Raw genomic sequence first — 19,876 nt, 5'->3', positions numbered from 1 at the left:
CCAAAGATGCCGCCTCACCCGCTGAGTTACGCCAACATTTTGTGTCTACCTTCGATTTAAACCAGCATCTGGAGTTCTTTCTTACACGTTGATAAAACGTATGTTCTGAATTATAGAGGCCTTCTGGCACCATTCCTCACAAAAAGTAAAGCATAAATTCTACATAATTAGGCCATTTGGCCCATCAAATATACTCCCCGTAACCCTTGACACCCACACTAATCAGGAATCTATCAATCTCCATTGACTTGGCCGTCACAGCCTTTTGAGGCAAATATGATGAAAAAAATCATCACTTATCAACCTGTGCATTAACCATATCTCTCCATTCCCTACATATCCAAATGCCTATCTAAAAGTCCTTTAAATGTTACTAACGTTTCTGCTTCAACCACTATCCCTGCTGTTTATTTCAGGCACTCATCACCCTCTGTATAAAAAAAAACTTGGGTAGGACATTAAATCGTATTGATTAGAGTCATAGTGATACAGTGTGGAAACAGGCCCTTCGGCCCAACGCCCACACCGACTAGCGTGTCCCAGCTCCACTAGTCCCACCTGCCCGCATTTGGCCCATATCTCTCCAAACCTGTCCTTTCCATGTACCGGTCTAACTGTTTCTTAAATGTTGGGATAGTCCCTGCCTCAACTACCTCCTCTGGCAGCTTATTCCATGCACCCACCACCCTTTGTGTGAAAACGTTACCCCTCAAATTCCTATTAAATCATTTCCCCTTCACCTTAAACCTATGTCCTCTGGTCCTCGATTCACCTACTCTGGGCAAGAGACTCTGTGCATCCACCCGATCTATCACCCCTCAATAAGATCAATAAGAGACCCAGCCTACTCAACCTCTCCTTGTTGCACAGACCCTCCATCCCTGGCAACATCCTTGTAAACCTTCTCTGTGTCCTTTCCAGCTTGACAAGATCTTTCCTATAACATGGTGCCCAGAACTGAACACAATACTCTAAACACGACCTCACAAATGTCTTATACAGAGCACCATGATCCTGTAAAACTATTGTACATTAATAAATCATTTACTGTCTCTGCAATAATTATTTCTTCTCCCAGACTCATTGCAAATCATGCTCTTACAAACACTGCAAAGCTGCTAACGTTCTAAATATCTGGTGGTCAAGAACCACGGATTGTTAAAGGATGGAGAATTTAATTAAGATTTAAAGTGGGATTAGATTACTTTGCTCAATGTCAGAGATACTGTTTGAGCTCGGAGTGTATAAGGGTATAATTATCTTGCCAAATATCACACAACCTTGCACTTTACAAACCTATACATAGTTCAGAGCCTTCATGTACTTTAATTTCAGGTCAAGATTAACCGAGTTAGTAATTATAGATTTCAAGAAGTAGAATATCCCAGTAATTAATGGTGTGGCATCCTGATTCAGACTGATTCAATTGTTGATGTATTTTCTGAGAGTGGGCACGTTTAAAGGTCCTTGTTCAACTGGGATCTAGCATTGATATTACACTGTTATTTCCAGTTGCTTTTGGGACTGCTCTTTCCTTATGTAATTGTTAGTTTAGTTTAGAGATACAGAATGGAAACAGGCCCTTCGGCCCACTGAGTCCGTGCCGGCCAGCGATCCCCGTACACTGGCACTGCCCCCTACACACTGGAGACAAACCTGGACGTCTTTGGAGTGTGGGAGGAAACCGGAGCACCCAGGGAAAACCCACGCGGTCACGGAGAGAACGTACAAACTCAGTACAGATAGCTCCCGTAGTCGACCGAACCTGGGTCTCTGGCGTGCGAGGCAACAACTCTACCGCTGTGACACTGTGTGTTACATCAAATATGAATATATAGGTTTATGGTCAATACAATCTGCAAAATCATTAGAGATTAGATGTAACATAGAAACATAGAAAGTTCAAGTTCAAGTTCAGGTTCAAGTGAGTTTATTGTCATGTGTCCCTGTATAGGACAATGAAATTCTTGCTTTGCTTAAGCACACAGAACATAGTAGGCATTTACTACAAAACAGATAAATGTGTCCATATACCATGATATAAATATATACACACATGAATAAATAAACTGGTAGTGCAAATAACAGAAAGTGGTTGCTAATAATCAGAGTTTTGTCCGAGCCAGGTTTAATAGCCTGATGGCTGAGGGGAAGTAGCTATTCCTGAACCTGGTTGTTGCAGTCTTCAGGCTCCTGTACCTACTACCTGAAGGTAGCAGGGAGATGAGTGTGTGACCAGGATGGTGTGGGTCTTTGATGATACTGCCAGCCTTTTTGAGGCAGCGACTGCGATAAATCCCCTCGATGGAAGGAAGGTCAGAGCCGATGATGGACTGGGCAGTGTTTACTACTTTTTGTAGTCTTTTCCTCTCCAGGGCGCTCAAATTTCCGAACCAAGCCACGATGCAACCGGTCAGCATGCTCTCGACTGTGCACCTGTAGAAGTTAGAGAGAGTCTTCCTTGACAATCCGACTCTCCGTAATCTTCTCAGGAAGTAGAGGCGGTGCAGGAGTAGGCCATTCATCCCTTCGAGCCAGCACCGCCATTCAATATGATATGGCTGATCATCCAGAACCTGTACCCTGTTCCTGCTTTCTCCCCATTCTCCCTCCCTCCCCTCTCTCCCCCATTCCTCTCTCTTTATCTCCCTTTTCCTACTCTCCTTCCTCCCCCCCCCCTCCAGCCCCCCCTCGCACTCTATGGAACACACATTAAACGTCAGCGTTCTCGGGTTTGGGGGGGGGGGGGGTGCGGGAGGGGAGGGGTGGGGGAAGAGGAGAGACTTAATTCACAACCACTTTTCCTCACAGCTGTCGAATGCAGTCAAGAAACTGCTGATGCTGCAATCTTTTTTTTATTTTTTTATTTATTTATTAGAAGTAGACATATTATAAAATGTGTTACATATTATAGTAAAAAAACTTTTCATATACATCAGTCATACATTATTAAAATTTTCCATTATCAATTACTTCTGCTTCTAGTGTTTTTATTTTTTATAGAAAGAGGGAAAAAGAGAGGGTAGAAAGTTACAAATAAAAAAGAAAGCAAAAAAAAAACACAACAGAAAAACAAGGGAGGTGGAATGGGTTACCTGTAATACATCAATGGAGATAGGTTCATAGGTTATAAAGTATAGCTTTTCATCTATTCCTGAGTTCAAGTTTCAGCTGGGTCCTCGTGCTGTGCCAATCTATCCCTTCAGATAGTTAATGAATGGAGCCCAAATTTTATGGAAAAGATCTTGTTTGTCCATTAAGACAAGTCTAATTCTTTCTAAGTATAGGGTCTCCGACATTTCCGTAATCCACATTTTAATTGTGGGGGTTGTAGGGCCTTTCCAAAATTTTAATATTAATTTTTTTCCGGTTATTATACTGTAGTTGAGGAAATTTCTTTGGTTTGTTGTGAGTGTTAAGCTTTGTTCTGATATTCCAAGTATTATTAATTTTGTGTCTGGGTCCAGTTTTGTATTAATAACTTCTGAAGTTATTTCAAAAATATCAGTCCAGAAATGTTTAAGTTTTATACAGTTTGCAAACGTATGTGTTAAATTAGCCTCTAAATGTAGACATTTATCACAAATAGGAGAGATTTGTGGGAAGATTCTATTTAGTTTTATTTTAGAGAAGTGTAGTCTATGTAAGACCTTGAATTGTATTAAAGTATGTCTGATGCTGCAATCTTGAACAAACAAAAAAATGCTTTAGGAATTCAGCGACTCAGGCAGCCGCTGTGCGGGGAAATGAACAGAGGAAGGTCCCGACCCGAAACGTCACACATTGCTTCTCTCCACAGATGTTAAGTCAAGGTCTAGGGAGAGATGAATTCCCTTTTATATATTGTTACATCTACAGAATTACAGATTGAAGATCGATTCCTTGGCTTTGTCAGAATGGTCATGCAAAGTGCAGTTTGAAATTCTCTGGGTGGGGGAGGGATAGAGAGCTTCAACAACTTCTGTTGATGGAAGAGGAACAAAGGCCAGAAAACAGTTCTTGATCAGTTTGATAAGAGGCGGGAGATATGTTGTTCAGTACCATTTATTTATCTCATTGTATCTAAAGCAGAAGACAAATAAGACAAGACAAGGTATGCATTCTCATAGAGGTTCCTGGGTCAAGAGAAGTCAGCCTGTTTGCATGTGCAAAACACAAAGTGCTGGAATAACTCAACGGGTCAGGCAGCATTTGTGGAGGGCATTGACAGGAGAGGACTTACTCCCTCCACAGTTGCTGCCTGACCTACTGAGTTACTCCAGCACTTTGTGTTTTGCACAAGATTCCAGCATCTGCAGATCTTCGTGCCTCTCACTTTTTATTTTCTTACACTGGGATGGTGAGTTGGAGGGAGTGTCTAAATCTGTGATCAATCTGTTCTTCCCTGTCCTTCAAGTCTTCCTTTGTGCATGTATAGAGAATCCCTCCAATTTACTACAACGTTTCTGATATTATCTATGCATTTTTCTAAAATCCAGTATTAAATTCTAGATACTTACAATGACCCAATATCCCCTGACCAACACAACCTAAACCTACTCCCACCAAATTCTTTTTGAGATGTACAAAAATCATGAGAGGAATTGATCGAGTAGACGCACAGCGTCCCTTGCCCAGAGTTCAGGAACCAAAGGATACACAGTGCATTCAGAAAGTATTCAGACCCCTTCACTTTTTCCACATTTTGTTACGTTACAGCCTTATTCTAAAATGGATTAAATTCATTTTTTTTAAATCATCAATCTACACACAGTACCCCATAATAAAAATGTGAAAAAAGGTGTTTAGAAATTTTTGCAAAGTAATTAAAGAAATAACTTAAATATCACATTTACATAAGTATTCAGACCTTTGTCTCAGTACTTTGTTGAGCCACCTTTGGCAGCGATTACAGCCTCATCTTCTTGGGTATGACGCTACAAGCTTGGCACACCTGTATTTGGGTAATTTCTCCCATTCTTCTTTGCAGAGCCTCTCAAGCTCTGTCAGGTTGGATGGGGAGCGTCGATGCACAGCTATTTTCAGTGCTCTGGGCTCTGGCTGTGCCACTCAAGGACATTCACAGACTTGTCACGAAGCCACTCCTGTATTGTCTTGGCTGTGTGCTTAGGGTCGTTGTCCTGTTGGAAGGTGAACCTCTGCCCCAGTCTGAGGTCCAGAACACTCTGCAGCAGGTTTTCATCAAGAATCTCTCTGTACTTTGCTCCATTCATCTTTCCCTCAATCCTGACTAGTCTCCCAGTTCCTGCCGCTGAAAAACATCCCCACAGCATGATGCTGCCACCACCATGATTCACCGTAGGCATGGTATTGGCCAGGTGATGAACAGTGCCTGGTTTCCTCCAGACATTGGCATTCAGGCCAAAGAGTTCAATCTTGGTTTCATCAGACCAGAGAAAACAACCATTTTAGCAAACTCCAAGCGGGCTGTCATGTGCCTTTTTACTGAGGAGTGGCTTCCGTCTGGCCACTCTACCATAAAGGCCTGATTGTTGGAGTACTGCAGATATAGTTGTCAATCCGGAAGGTTCTCCCATTTCAGAGTGACCATCTGCTTCTTGGTCACCTCCTTGACCAAGGCCCTTCTCCTCCGATTGCTCAGTTTGGCCGGGCGGCCAGCTCTATGAAGAGTCCTGGTGGTTCCAAAGTTCTTCCATTTAAGAATGACGGCGGCCACTGTGCTCTTCGGGACTTGCAATACTGCAGAAATTGTTTTATACCCTTCCCCAGATCTGTGTCTCGACACAATCCTGTCTCGGAGGTCTACAGACAATTCCTTCGTCTTCATGGTTTGGTTTTTACTCTGACATGCACTGTCAACAGTGGGACCTTATATAGACAGGTGTGTGCCTTTCCAAATCATGTCCAATCTATTTAATTTTCCACTGGCGGACTCCAATCAAGTTGTAGAAACATCTCAAGGACAATCAGTGGAAACAGGATGCACCTGCTCAATTTTGAGTGTCATAGCAAAGGGTCTGAATACTTATGTAAATGTGATATTTCAGTTGATTCTTTTTAATTTGTGTAGATTGATGATAAAAAAAATGAATTTAATCCATTTTAAAATAAGGCTGTAATGTAAGAAAATGTGGAAAAAGTGAAGGGGTCTGAATACTTTCTGAATGCACTGTAGGTTTAAGGTGAGGGGGAAAAGATTTAATAGGAACCTGAAGGGTAATGTTTTCATGCAAAGGGTCGTAGGTGTATGGAACGAGCTGCCGGAGGAGGTAGTTGAGGTAGGCACTATCACCACATCTGCTTCCCACCATTTGCTGTTATGTTATACCCTCGGCAGAACAAGAAGTTTTTAATTTGCTTTAGACTAGAGATACAGCGTGTAAATACTGTAGGTAGGCCCTTTGGCTCATTGAGTCTGTGCTGACCAACGATTACCCCGTGCAATAGCAGTATCCTACACACTAGAGACCATTTACAATTTTATCCAAGCCTTATTAACCCACATACATGTACGTCTTTGGAGTGTGGGTGGAAACCGGAGCTTCCCGGAGAAAACACACGCGGTCACGGGGCGAGCGAGCAAATTCCGTACAGACAACACCCTTAGCCAGCAACGAACCCGGGTCTCAGGCGCTATAAGGCAGCAACTCTGCACCACTGTGCCACCCTAAAAGATATCAGTATTTGAGTCACAACCCACAAAGGTTCTTCCATTGCACACAGACCAGTAAATAATGTATTCATTTAGTCAGTCTGCTATTTGTTTCTGATAACTCCAATTGCCCATTTTGGGATGTTTTCTCCAGCTAGTTTGTTATTTGCATCACCCTGCTGTCCTTGGGGGATTCGGCTTGTTTGCATTGCAATAATTGGGTAGGGAAAAGGAGGAGAATTAGCATTGGAAAGAAGCCTGGCACTGAAACAGAGACAGGGCCAACAGAGAATGCTGTCTCAGCAGAAGCTGCATGTGTGCCTGGAAATTCAATTGCATCGTGGAATTGAAGTTTGACTTTTTATGGAGTGATGCTGGGTTAGGACCAAAAGCTAAGTTATTTTGCACCAAGCTGATAATTGTAGGTGTCAGGGGTTATGGGGAGAAGGGGTTCGGAGGGGAAGATAGATCAGCCTTCAGTCCCATCAGTCTACCCTATACCATTTCCTGACTAATGTGATATTCCTTCAGTTCCTCCATCACCCTAGGTCCTCTGTCCCCTAGTACATCTGGGAGATTGTTTGTATCTTCCTTAGTGAAGACAGAACCAAAGTACCTGTTCAACTCGTTTTCCATTTCCTTGTTCCCCTTAATAAATTCACTTTTTTCTGTCTTCAAGGAACCCACATTTGTCTTAACTATTTTTTTCCTCTTCAAATACCTAAAGAAGCTTTTACTATCCTCCTTTATATTCTTGGCTAGCTTACCTTCGCACTTCATCCTTTCTCCCCATATTGCCTTTTTAGTTACCTTCTGTTGATCTTTAAATGTTTCTCAATCCTCTGGCTTGCCGCTCATCTTTGCTACATTATATGTCTTCTCTTTTATTTTTACACTGTCCTTGACTTCCTTTGTCAGCCACGGTCTCCTCTTACTCCCCTTAGAATCTTTCTTCCTCTTTGGAATGAAATGATCCTGCTTCTTCTGGATTATTCCCAGAAATATCTGCCATTGCTGTTCCACCGTCATCCCTGCTAGGGTCCCTTTCCAGTCAACTTTGGCCAGCTCCTCCCTCATGCCTCCATAGTCCCCTTTGTTCAACTGTAATGCTGACACTTCTGATTTTAGCTTCTCCCTCTCAAATTGCAGGTTAAAACTTATCATATTATGGTCACTACCTCCAAATGGTTCCTTTTCCTTGAGTTCCCTTATCAAATCCAGTTCATTACACAACACTAAATCCCGAATTGCCTTCTCGCTGGTGGGCTCCAATACAAGCTGCTCTAAGAATCCATCTCGGAGGCACTCTACAAATTCCCTTTCTTGGGGTCCTGTACCAACCTGATTTCCCTGTCTACCTGCATGTTGAAATCTCTCATTACCTTTGTTACATGCCAATTTTAACTCCTGATGCAACTTACATCCTATCTCCAGGCTACTGTTTGGGGGCATGTGGATTTCAATTTCTATGTCACCCCTCCTGATTCTATGTCACCCCTTGCAAGGGACTTAATTTCATTCCTTACCAATAGGACCACCCCGCCCATTCTGTTATCAGGCTTCTGAACTGTCCTTCCAGAAGCTAAGTTACTGCCCAATTCACCTCTACCCCATTGTGGACATTGGACTTTGTCTATGGAACTGATGTACTACCATGCTGAGAACTTTATCCTGCACTCTGTATCTTCCCTGTTGCTTAGATTTTAGTTTTAGAGATATAGCATGGAAACTGGCACTTTGGCCCACCGAGTCCACGCCGACCAACAATCGCCCCGTACCCTAGTTCTATCCTACACTCTGGGGACAATTTACATAGGCTAATTAACTTAGAAGCCCGCACGTGTTTGGGATGTGGAGGAAACCGGAGCACCCAGAGAAAACCCACACGGTCACGGGGAGAATGTGCAAACTCCGTACAGACGGCACCCGTAGTCAGGATCGAACCAGGGTCTCTGGCATTGTAAGGCAGCAACTCTACCGCTGTGCTAATGTGCTGCCCACATTGCGGCATGCTTTATCTGTTGTACTTGAGCTTGGCTTGATTGCATTTATGTATAGTATTAGCTGATCTGATCAGATGGCCTGCAAATCAAAGCTTTCCGCTGTACCTCAGTACAAGTGAAGAATAAACATAGTGCTAAATCTAATATTTCTCTCGTCCAGTGAAGCTTCAGTACCAGGCTCATCGCCTGCATTTCCCACTAGTATTAATCAGGTCTGCAGTCAGCAGAAAATCCAACAGCAGCTTACAAGCCCCATGAAATAAGTCGTCTTTACAAACCCTTGCTTTTGAAGGCTGCTGAGATCATTTGTGTTTATAAGTGCATCTTCTGGCAAAGGACCAAGCTCTTGCCATTGATTTAAATTTGTAACAATAAAAGCAACTTGAAGGAGGCAATACCCCTCAGGAAAATGGAAGGAAAATGGGAACATTTCAGAACAAGAGGCAAAAATGCCTTTTAGTTTATAGGACTTTCCTAAAAGGAGAGGTTAGACAAACATGGGACGTTTTCTCTGGACCATTGGAGGCTGAGGAGAGACCTGATAGCAGAATATTACATTATGAGATACATCGATTGGGTGGACAGACAGAACTTTTCCCCAGGGTGGAAATGTTCAACACTAGAGGGGATAAGAGGAGCATGTATATTTAGGGACAGTTTCTTCCAGGCTGTTATCAGACAATTGAATCATCCTATCACCAACTAGAGAATGGTCCTGACCTACCATCTACCTCATTGGAGACCTTTGGACTATCTTTAATCAGGCTTTATCTTGTATCTAAACGTTATTCCCTTAACCCTGTATCTGTACATTGTGATTGTAATCATGTATTGTCTTTCTGCTGACATGATAGCACGCTACAAAAACATTCTTCACTGTATCTTGGTACATGTGACAATAATAAATGTAACTAAACTAATCTTGGGCAGCACGGTGGCACAGCGGTGGAGTTGCTGCATCACAGCGCCAGTGACCCGGGTTCGATCCTGACTACGAGTGCTGTCTGTACGGAGTTTGCATGTTCTCTCTGTGACCTGTGTGCGTTTTCACCCGGGTGCTCCAGTTTCCTCCCACACTCCAAAGACGTACAGGTTTGTAGGTTAATTGGCTTCAGTAAAATTGTAAATTGTCCCGAGAGTGTGCAGGTTAGTGTTAGTGTGCGGGGATCGACGGTCGGCACGGACTCGGTGGGCCGAAGGGCCTGTTCCCATGCTGCAACTCTAAAATAAACTAAACTAGAATGGAACGAATAAAAAATCAAGAGTTCTATCATTATTGGGTTGAAAGCAGAGAGAGAACAAAATGGATGGTCGGAGAACTGTTAAATAGGAATAAAAAAAGAAAGCTCCAAAAAGAAATAGGCTGCAAAATTCAGGAACCTGTGCTCAGTAGGTTAGTGCTATGGGCCCAGCAGAGCTCCTTCCACAAGATGGACAGGTGGTGTTGCAAGCATGGTTAAATTACAGTGTAGAATAACTGGGAGAATACATACTGACAGCTAACAATATTCCTTGATCTGTCTATTTCCAGATATATTGAAACTTTGATCCTGGCATTGGAACTCATTTGAAGGTTGATCTAAATATTTTGTGAGGCAAAATTAAAAGCTTGTGACTACAAAGTGCCAACGATTTTCAGAAAGGGAGGCAGAAGAAAAAGATAAATATTTATCGGGCCATATTTGTGAAGAAATGAACTGCAGATGCTGGTTTAAACCGAAGATGGACACAAAATGCTGGAGTTACTCAGCGGGACAGGCAGCATCTCTGAGAGAGAAGGAATGGGTAACGTTTCTGGAGTGAAGGAAATAGGCGACGTTTCGGTCCGAAACCCAAGGGTTTCGGCCCGAAACGTCACCTATTTCCTCGACCCGAAACGTCACCCATTCCTTCTCTCCAGAGATGCTGCCTGTCCCGCTGAGTTACTCCAGCATTCTGCGTCTTGCATTTGTGGGGAGGGATTTGGACCGATGTTCGGTGTTGGTTTAGTGAGAAAAACGGCCTTAGAACAGAAGAATGAAGAACAGAAGAGAAAATAGGGGAGAAATAAAATCAAGAAAGGAAAATATTGCAGAGCAAGTGAGAGTGGGGAATGGAACAAATAACGAAGCAGAAGATCAGACCGAGGGAGGGAGTTGGAAATAATAAAAGCAAAAATACCGTGGGTGTCGGAAATCTGCAATGAAAGCTGGAAATTTTCATTTGCTGAAATTGTTCAGCTCTTTGTTGAGTTTGTTAGAAAATGAAATGTTCCTTCTTGAGTTTTCTTTTGGTTTCATTGAAGCGGCGTAGGAAGCCAAGGACAGAGCTGGAGAGGGACAGAGAGAGAATTAACGTAACTGCTTACAATTCAAAGAGAGAGGTTGAAAGGCCAGGCGTGAAGTGAGAAACAGAGTTAAGCTCGTGTTCGTTGGCAGCGATTGTTGTGGGTACATGGAAAGAAGCAAAGGCAAGCCAGACTAAAGTGAAAGAATATTTATCAAGGAAGAAATGTGGCCAAATATTGGTCATGAACCATGATGCTAATTGACCCAATGCCCGTCCGATCCCACGTAAGCAGCATTTCAAATGTTGCCATTTGTTCACAGTAATAATTCCAGGATTCATCCATCACCAAATCTGTTGCAGGATGGCTTATCGCTTTGGCAAGAAGACATTTAGACAGATGTATGGATAGGAAGGGCTGAGAGGGATATAGGCCAAACACGGGTAACTGGGACGAGCCCAGAATGCCAAGTTGGTTGGCATGGGCAAGTTGGGCTGAAGGGCCTGTTCCCGTGCTGTAAAGCTCGAAGACTCTGCAAATCTGTGAAGGGATAACTTTGTGCAGTCGTTAAAGTCAGCGTGTATTTGTTAAATCTAGCGGTGTACTTTGGCAGCAGCAGTTAATGGGAGTCAGTCATTATGGAGGAGATTGTGACTTGCCAAAAAACACAGGATTCAACATGAGAATGAAGACTCGACAGATTTAACACAATACACAACAACATATTTGATTGCAGCCAGGACAGTGGGGCTTGAATTGTGCTCCACGATTAGTCATTCATCCACATTTGCAGTTAATTCAGCACAATCTGACATACATTTATTGAAATTTATTATAATGGGATCAAGGATTGAAGAGTTGTGAAGCTAGAGGGGGGACTGTAGGTGGAAGGGGAGGGTGAGAGGAGAAATAGATGCAAGTCCAGGTGGGACACAGGGGAGAGGTGTGGGGACGGCGGGTCGGTAGGGGGAGTCAGCGGAGGAGTTAGGTGAGGGGGGGGGGGGCTATCAAGAAGAGGGTGTTAGGGGAAGAGGGGGTTAGAGTTCATAAATTAAGAAAAGGGGATGTGATTATTGGTGGCACAGTGGGCTGTTCTGTCCACACCAGAACAGTAGGGGCAGCACAGTGGTGCAACGGTAAAGTTGCCCCGGATGCTCTGATTTTCTCTCACACTATAAAGACGTACAGGTTTGTAGATTAATTTGGCTTCGGTAAAAATGGTAAATTGTCCCTCGTGCACAGGATAGTGTTAGTATAGGAGTGATCGTTATCGACGTGGACTCGGTGGGCCGAAGGTCCTAATTTCACACCGTACCACTGCACTAAATGTCACTTGTCACTTTGGACGTTTCTCTCTCCTTCACATTCTTATATTCCTCATCCAGAACAGGTGATCACCATTGAGCCACTGGCACAGTGTGTGACCTCTTACAGTGTGTGACCTCATGTTTATACAGGAAGACATGGTGAAAATGGACACCCACCCAACAATGTATTGCACGGCATCTACGGAGCATTTTGGGCAGTGGCATTGTTTGAACGCTCAAATGGGGCGCAGCGGTAGAGTTGCTGCCTTACAGCGGCAGAGACCCAGGTTCGATCCTGACCACGGATGCTGTCTGTGCGGAGTTTGTTCGTTCTCTCCGTGGCCGCGTGGGTTTTCCCCGGGTGCTCCGATTTCCCCCCACACTCTAAAGACGTACAGGTTTGTAGGTTAATTGGCTTTGGAAGAAATTCTCCCTAGTGCGTGCTGGACAGTGTTATAGCCCTGTCCCACGGTGCGCGTTAATTCCAAGAGTTCTCCCGAGTTTGCCCAGATTCGAACTTGAACCTGATTTACGGTAATGGCCACTCGTCGGTACTCGGGGCTCTCGTTGACATTTTTCAACGTGTTACTGGCTTGTTTTTCAACTCTTACCGGCTCGTCTTCCTGAGTACCTGCCGTTTGCGGTACGAGCCGGTAAGAGACGTCCCCGAGCTCCGACGTACCCGCTACGTTCATTCTCCGTGCTTACCACGAGTTTGATTTTTTTTTAAACTCGGGAGAGCACTTGACTGAACTCGCACCGTAGGACAGGGCTTTTAGTGTACGGGGACTGCTGGTCGACGCAGACTCAGAGGGCCAAAGGGCCTGTTTTCGCGCTGTACCGCTGCACTAATCCATAAACGAAACTAAATGATCACTTAATATCTCTTGTATAACAGCGCGGCACTCTTCGTGATGCAGTTTGCTCAATCATGCATGAGTTTCACACAAGGAATAAGAAGTGCGTTTTCAGGAATACAGTAGTTTGTCATGTTAGCTCAAATACATGTGCACAATGCATGACTGCAGAACAAAGGAATCATGACTGGTGGGAGAACTAAGGTGCCTGATGCTTCAGGCACGGTAACACATCATTGACAGAGCGAAACATGTACTGGTCCAGAGCTTGTGTAGAGAGGAACTGCAGAAGCTGGTTTACACTGAAGATAGACACAAAATGCTGGAGCAACTCAATGGGGCAGGCGGCATCTCTGGATAGAAGGAATGGGTGACGTTTCGGGTCGAGACCCTTCTTCAGACTGAAAGTCAGGGGAGAGGGAGACACAGAGATAAGGAAGGGGCAGGTGTCAAAACGAGATATCAAAAGAGGTGCAGATCATGGAAAATGTAGAATAGATCATTGTCTGCCAGGAGAAGTTGACAACAAAGCAAACAAAGATAAAATGTCCAAAAGGGAACTGCAGATGCTGGAATATCGAAGGTACACAAAAATGCTGGGGAAACTCAGCGGGTGCAGCAGCATCTATGGAGCGAAGGAAATAGGCAACGTTTCGGGCCGAAACCCTTCTTCAGACGATAAAATGTCATCAGGGAGACAGTCAAACTGGTCGGAGAACTGGGAAGGGGGAGGGATGGAGAGAGAGGGAAAGCAAGGGTTACTTGAAGTTAGAGAAGTCAATATTCATACCACTGGGGTGTAAGCTGCCCAAGCGAATTATGAGATGCTGTGCTGGGCCTCACTTAACTTTGATGCACTGACTCTGACAGAGCTTGTCACCGTGAGAAGGCAATGGCACTTTGCACCATAAGCCATGTACAATGCTCACAGGGCCACACACTCACTCGGCCTGCTGCTGCTGCTCATAACAGAGACACAATGACATTTAACAGTCGACAATTCAACAATACTTTATTGTCACATATACCTGGGTATGGGGAAATGCTTTGTTTTGCATTCAACCCGGTAAAATCATACAGCAGACCTCACCTGAGCAGTACACAAGAGTCGCCATGTATGTTTCTGGCGCCGACAAGGTTAGATAAAGTCCATCAGAGTCATATAGTGATACAGTGTGGAAACAGGCCCTTCTAACTTGCCCACACCGGCCAACATGTCCCAGCTACACTAGTCCCACCTGCCTGCACTCGGTCCATATCCCTCCAAATTTGTCCTATCCATGTGCCTGTCTAACTGTTTCGTAAACGTTGGGATAGTCCCATCTACCTCCTCTGGCAGCTTGTTCACCCACCACCCTTTGTGTGAAAAAGTTACCCCTCAGATTCCTATTAAATCTTTTCCCCTGCACCTAGAACCTATGTCCTCTGGTCCTCGATTCCCCTACTCTGGGTAAAAGACTCTGTGCATCTACCCGATCTATTCCCCTCATGTTTTTATACACCTCTTTAAGATCACCCCTCATCCTCCTGTGCTCCAAGGAATAGAGACCCAGCCTACTCCACCTCTCCCTTTAGCTCACACCCTCCAGGCCTAGCAACATCCTCGTAAATCGTCTCTGAACCCTTTCAAGCTTGACAGTATCTTTCCTATCAAACAGAATTATCTTCTGCTTGCAGGGGTGAACCAGGCCTGCCACTGCACACGGCAGGAGGCGGTCCCCCCACCGCGTCACCCGACGTAGCCGGAGCCCACAATGGTTCATTGTTGGCTGGGGAAGAGGTGATAACAAAGAGACACAAGAATGCGGACAGTGGGGCCAGTCGGATGACTAGGGTGGGGGAGGGAGGGGGAGAGAGAGAGGGAGAGCAAGGGTTACTTCAAATGAGAGAAATCAACGTTCATACTGCAAGGTTGTCAGCTGCCCAAGCAAAATATGAGGTGCTGTTCCTCCAATTTGCATCTGGCCTCATTCTAACAGTGGAGGAGGCCCAGGGCAGAAAGTTCAGTGTGGGAATGGGAAGATGAGTCTGGCAACCGGGACATCACATAGGCGAGGTAAATAATCTTTCTGGTCTGAATGCCAAAAGAATAATTTCACTGTACTTTCAAGAGAGAGTTGATAGAATCTTAAAGATAGCGGATCGAAGGGATATGGGGAGAAGGCAGGAACGGGGTACTGATTGTGGATGATCAGCCATGATCACAGTGAATGGCGGTGCTGGCTCGAAGGGCCGAATGGCCTACTCCTGCACCTATTGTTTATTGCCTATTGTACCTTGGTACCCATGATTGACACGTAGAAGATTCAATCACAGTGAGTCCAGTGGACATCAGTTGGCAACTAAGTCCCGATGGTGTGGTAATCCCTTTAAGCAGTGCAACCCTTTTTGCTGCCAACCCTCCATGTGTATTTAACACATGGCATTAGCCGGGACGTGGAGCTCCAGATTGGCAGCACAGACATCAGGGCACCGATGGATGCCAAGATCCGTCTACTCCCAGTGTTTCAAACACAGATGCCGTTCCCCAAAGGCAACTCACAATACAAACAAACGGGGCCACACGTCGATCAACGCGCTGGAACTAATTCAGCTCCAAGTGAACTCCAGCCATTGCAAGTGGCTGATGCCAGATTCCGTGACCACCTTTTGGATGACATTTTAGAGCATATCACAATATCCAATTCCCACACCGCAGCTAATAGAATAGAATTTATATTTTTTGACTCTACCCAATTCTGATCCTGGCCTCTCTGTCCAGGGCCTCCTCCATCAACAGAGTGAGGCCACGCGCAAACTGGAGGGACAGCATCCCATCGTCAGCTTTTTTTTAATTTTATATCAAAAATATTTATTCAAACATTAAAATAGTATTTACAATACAATAAAACAAAACAGCATCATAATACAAGATGAAACAAATATGCTAAGCAACTGCTAAACAACTACATTGCAATCCTTGTCCAGGATACATTCAACCCCCCTTGGTGCCCAGCGGTCGCGGAACTCCCTCAGGGTGCCCGTAGACAGGGCGTATTCCCTTTCCATCCGCACCCGGGCACAGACGTATCCCCGGAAAAGGGGCAGCCCTCCACCGCCTGGCGCCTTGACTCGCGGATGGCCAGCTTGGCCAGGCCCAGGAGCAACCCAACCAGGACATCTTCAGCCCTACCCTCTCCCCTACGCACAGGGTGTCCAAAGATGGGTGGGTGAAAAATGCAGCCAGGAGCAGCCCCTTTAGGTATTGAAACAGTGGCTGCAGCCTCACACACTCCATGTACACGTGGTACAGACTCTTCCAGCCCGCAAAAGTGGCAGGCGGCTGGCGAGTCTGTGAACCGCGAGAGAAACAGGTTGCAGGGAACACCTCGGTGCAATACCCTCCACCCCAGGTCCCCAATGTAGAGGGGGAGAATCCCTGCGTAGAGGGACCCCCACCGGGGGCCCCCCTCGCGACCGGAAGGCAACACCGACCGCCACTTGGTGTCAGGACGGTGGACCAGGGCGAGGAAGTGCAGGGTGTGGAGGAGGAGCCTGTACAGGACACGCCTCCCTGCATCTCGGAGGGAGACGAAGGGTGTCGAGGAAAGGCGGCTCAAATTGTGTGGGACCGGCTCCCAGGATGGATTACGGCGCCTGAGTCCGATGAGTACTTCCGGCTGAGAGGGGGCTTGCTCAACCACAAGTACTCCACACGCTTGAGCCACCCCGACACCCGATGGGGCAGGACAAGGACCGGCTGCTCTCACGCCCGGGCCGTCACCCTCCGCCGGCGCAGGGGGGGCCCGGTCAACGGCAACCAGGTTCCAGACTCTCACCAAGTCCCTGTAGAAGCCAGGCATCCCCATCAGGACCGCACGGCTGACCCCCACCATCGGGATCCGCGTACCTCCTTGAAGGCAGCGGCTCCGTTGGAAAAAGTGCGTCGCCAGCACGTGCCACCTGGGAGGATGCCCTGAGTACAGGTATCTCTGCAAGGTCCTGAGGCGGAGAGCCGCCACCTTGGTGCGAATGCACACCAGCGACTGACCGCCCTCATCGATCGGGAGACTCAGGACCGCTGCAGAGACCCAGTGCTTTCCGTTGCCCCAGAAGAAGTCCACCAACTTCTTCTGGATGATCCCAGCAAAGGTGGCTGATGGGACCAATGTGGTCAATCTATACCAGAGCATGGAGGCCACCAGTTGGTTAATGACCAACACCCTGCCCTGGTAGGAAAGCACTCTGAGGAGACCCGCCCAGCGCCCCAGCCGGGTGACGACTTTCACCTCCAGCTCCTGCCAGTTCGCCAGCCAGGTCTTCGCACCGGGACTCAGGTAGACTCCCAGGTAGAGGAGGTGCGTGGTACTCCACGTGAAAGACCTCATCTCCTCCGGGAGGGAGTCCACCTGCCAGGGACCCACCAAGAGTCCAGAACATTTCCCCCAGTTGATCCTGGCAGAGGAGGCAGCCGAGAAGACTCGTTGGCACTCGCGCATCCTCTGCAGGTCGACGGGGTCGGTGACCATGAGGAGCACGTCATCGGCGTAGACCGAGAGGACCACCTCCATGTCCGGCTCGCGTAGAACCATGCCCGTCAACTTCCTCCGAAGCAGACTAAGGAATGGCTCCACGCAGATGGCGTACAGTTGGCCAGACATGGGGCATCCCTGACGTACTCCTCTGTGGAAGGGAATGGGGGCCGTCAAGGATCCATCGACTTTCACGAGGCATTCTGCGGTGGCGTTCCTGTCGTCAGCTTAGGTAGCTTGCAACCCAACGGTATGAATGTCGAATTCTCCAATTTGAGGTAATTAACCTGCAAACACCCACCTTCCACCCCCTCCCCCCTCCCCCCTCCCCCTCTCCACTCTTTTTCCCCTCTTTCTTCCCTTTGATTTGCACTCATATCCCCCTTTCCCTTCCCCTGATCCCATTACTTTAGTTTAGTTTATTTTAATATTTCTTACTCTGGATTCATAATTCGTGCCTCTTCTATCCTTATCTCACGTTTTCATCTCTGCCCTTTATCCATTGTCATGTTACATTGTTAAAGGACTTCCGTTAGGTCTGTTTTTACATTCTTGTCCTCTCAAAATAAATACTAGCATTGCATTCGCCTTCCCTGCTACAGATTCAACTTGTAAATTAAGCTTTTTGGGAATCCTGCACCAGCACTCCCAAGTCCCCTTGCACCTCCGATTTCTGAATCCTCTCCCCATTTATAAAATGGTCTACGCCTTTATTCCTACAACCAAAATGCATGATTTCACGCTTTGCCTAACTATATTCCATCTGCCACTTCTCAGCCCACTCTCCCAACCTGTCCAAGTCCATCTGCAGAGCCCCTGCTTTCTCTATACTACCTGTTCCATCTCCAATCTTCGTTATCATCCGCAAACTTAATCATGTATTGTCTTTTCACTGACTGCTCGGCACGCAACAAAGGCTTTTCACTGTACCTCGGTCGGTACACTAGGCGATAAACTAAACTCAACTCTTAATGCTCTTGATACTGTGACAGTAAAGGAAACTGAACTGGAAATCTGGCCGCAAAGCCATCAATTAATTCCCTCATCCAAATCAACCAAGGAGGAGAACGTGCAGACACCGCACAGCCAGCACCCGCAGGATAGAACCCGGTGTCTCCCGCGCTATGAGGCAGCAGCTCCACCAGGTACGCCACTGTCCCACCTCGACTGTCGAAAAATAATCGTCAAACGTCAGGAGCTTCAACTTGTCCCTGTCGCTGCCTCTGCATTCAATCGCTTTTAACACTCAACAGTCATGGGACTCTTTTGGTGTTTGGAATCGGGATGCCTTTTCAGTGGAACTCACTGTCTGGGAGACTGCTTGCAGAATATCCTTCTTTCAATGAAGCCTCAAGCCTGCATTGCAAATTAATATATTTTGTTGGATTTGACGGCTTCACTGTGCAGTGAATCACTGTAATCGATTGGATTGGCATTACAATTTTCAGTGATCTCTGCACTCTCCTTGGTGTCCACAGTCACATTGGTGCAAATGATATGTCAGGCAGCACATATGCATGGTCTGCATGTTGTTCCAGCCATCCTGGGGAACATAGATGGAAAATGCCCCCAAGACAGTGTGGTGGCGCAGTGGTAGGGGTGCTGCCTCACAGCGCCAGAGGCTCGGGTTCGATCCCGACCAAGGGTGCTTTTTTTAACGGAGTTTGCACGTTATCCCCGTGACCGCGTGGGTTTCCTCCGGGTGCTCCGGTTTCCTCCCACACTCCAAAGACGTCCAGGTTTTGGAGGTTAATTGGCTTAGGTAAAACATTGTGAATTGTCCTTAGTGTGTAGGATAGTGCTAGTGTGCGGGGTGATCACTGGTCAGTGCAGACCCGGTGGGCCGAAGGGCCTGTTTCTGCGCTGTATCTCTAAACTAAACTAAACTAAACTAAACTAAGGCAGCAGATAGATAATTAAAACACCCCTCGGCATTAATGTTCCCCGTAAAAATCAGCAAATCAAGGAAAGAACATTTCAGTCTCGACGTACCCTTTGCTGAAGCCACAGCCAGTTTCTCTCTATTAGCTTCATGCTCTCATGGGCATTAAAGTGTCGAGCGGTTGGAATCCCTTTGATTAAAACCATAATGTGAGGAGGAGGACAACGAGGGAACAGGGGGCTGAAACTTTGTTGCTGAGAGCTGACAAATGGATCAATATGTTACCTCATATCCCCAAATACTGACTTATCAAACACTGGTGACTGCAGTATATGAATCAAACAGTTAGTTAGTTAGTTTATTGTCACGTACACCAAGGTACAGTGAAAAGCTATTTGTGCGTGCTAATGGCCCTGTCCCACGGTACGAGTTCATTC

This window comes from Amblyraja radiata, chromosome 18, assembly GCF_010909765.2.
Source record: "Amblyraja radiata isolate CabotCenter1 chromosome 18, sAmbRad1.1.pri, whole genome shotgun sequence".
NCBI classification, from domain to species: domain Eukaryota; kingdom Metazoa; phylum Chordata; class Chondrichthyes; order Rajiformes; family Rajidae; genus Amblyraja; species Amblyraja radiata.
Note: the sequence above shows the minus strand (reverse complement) of the source record.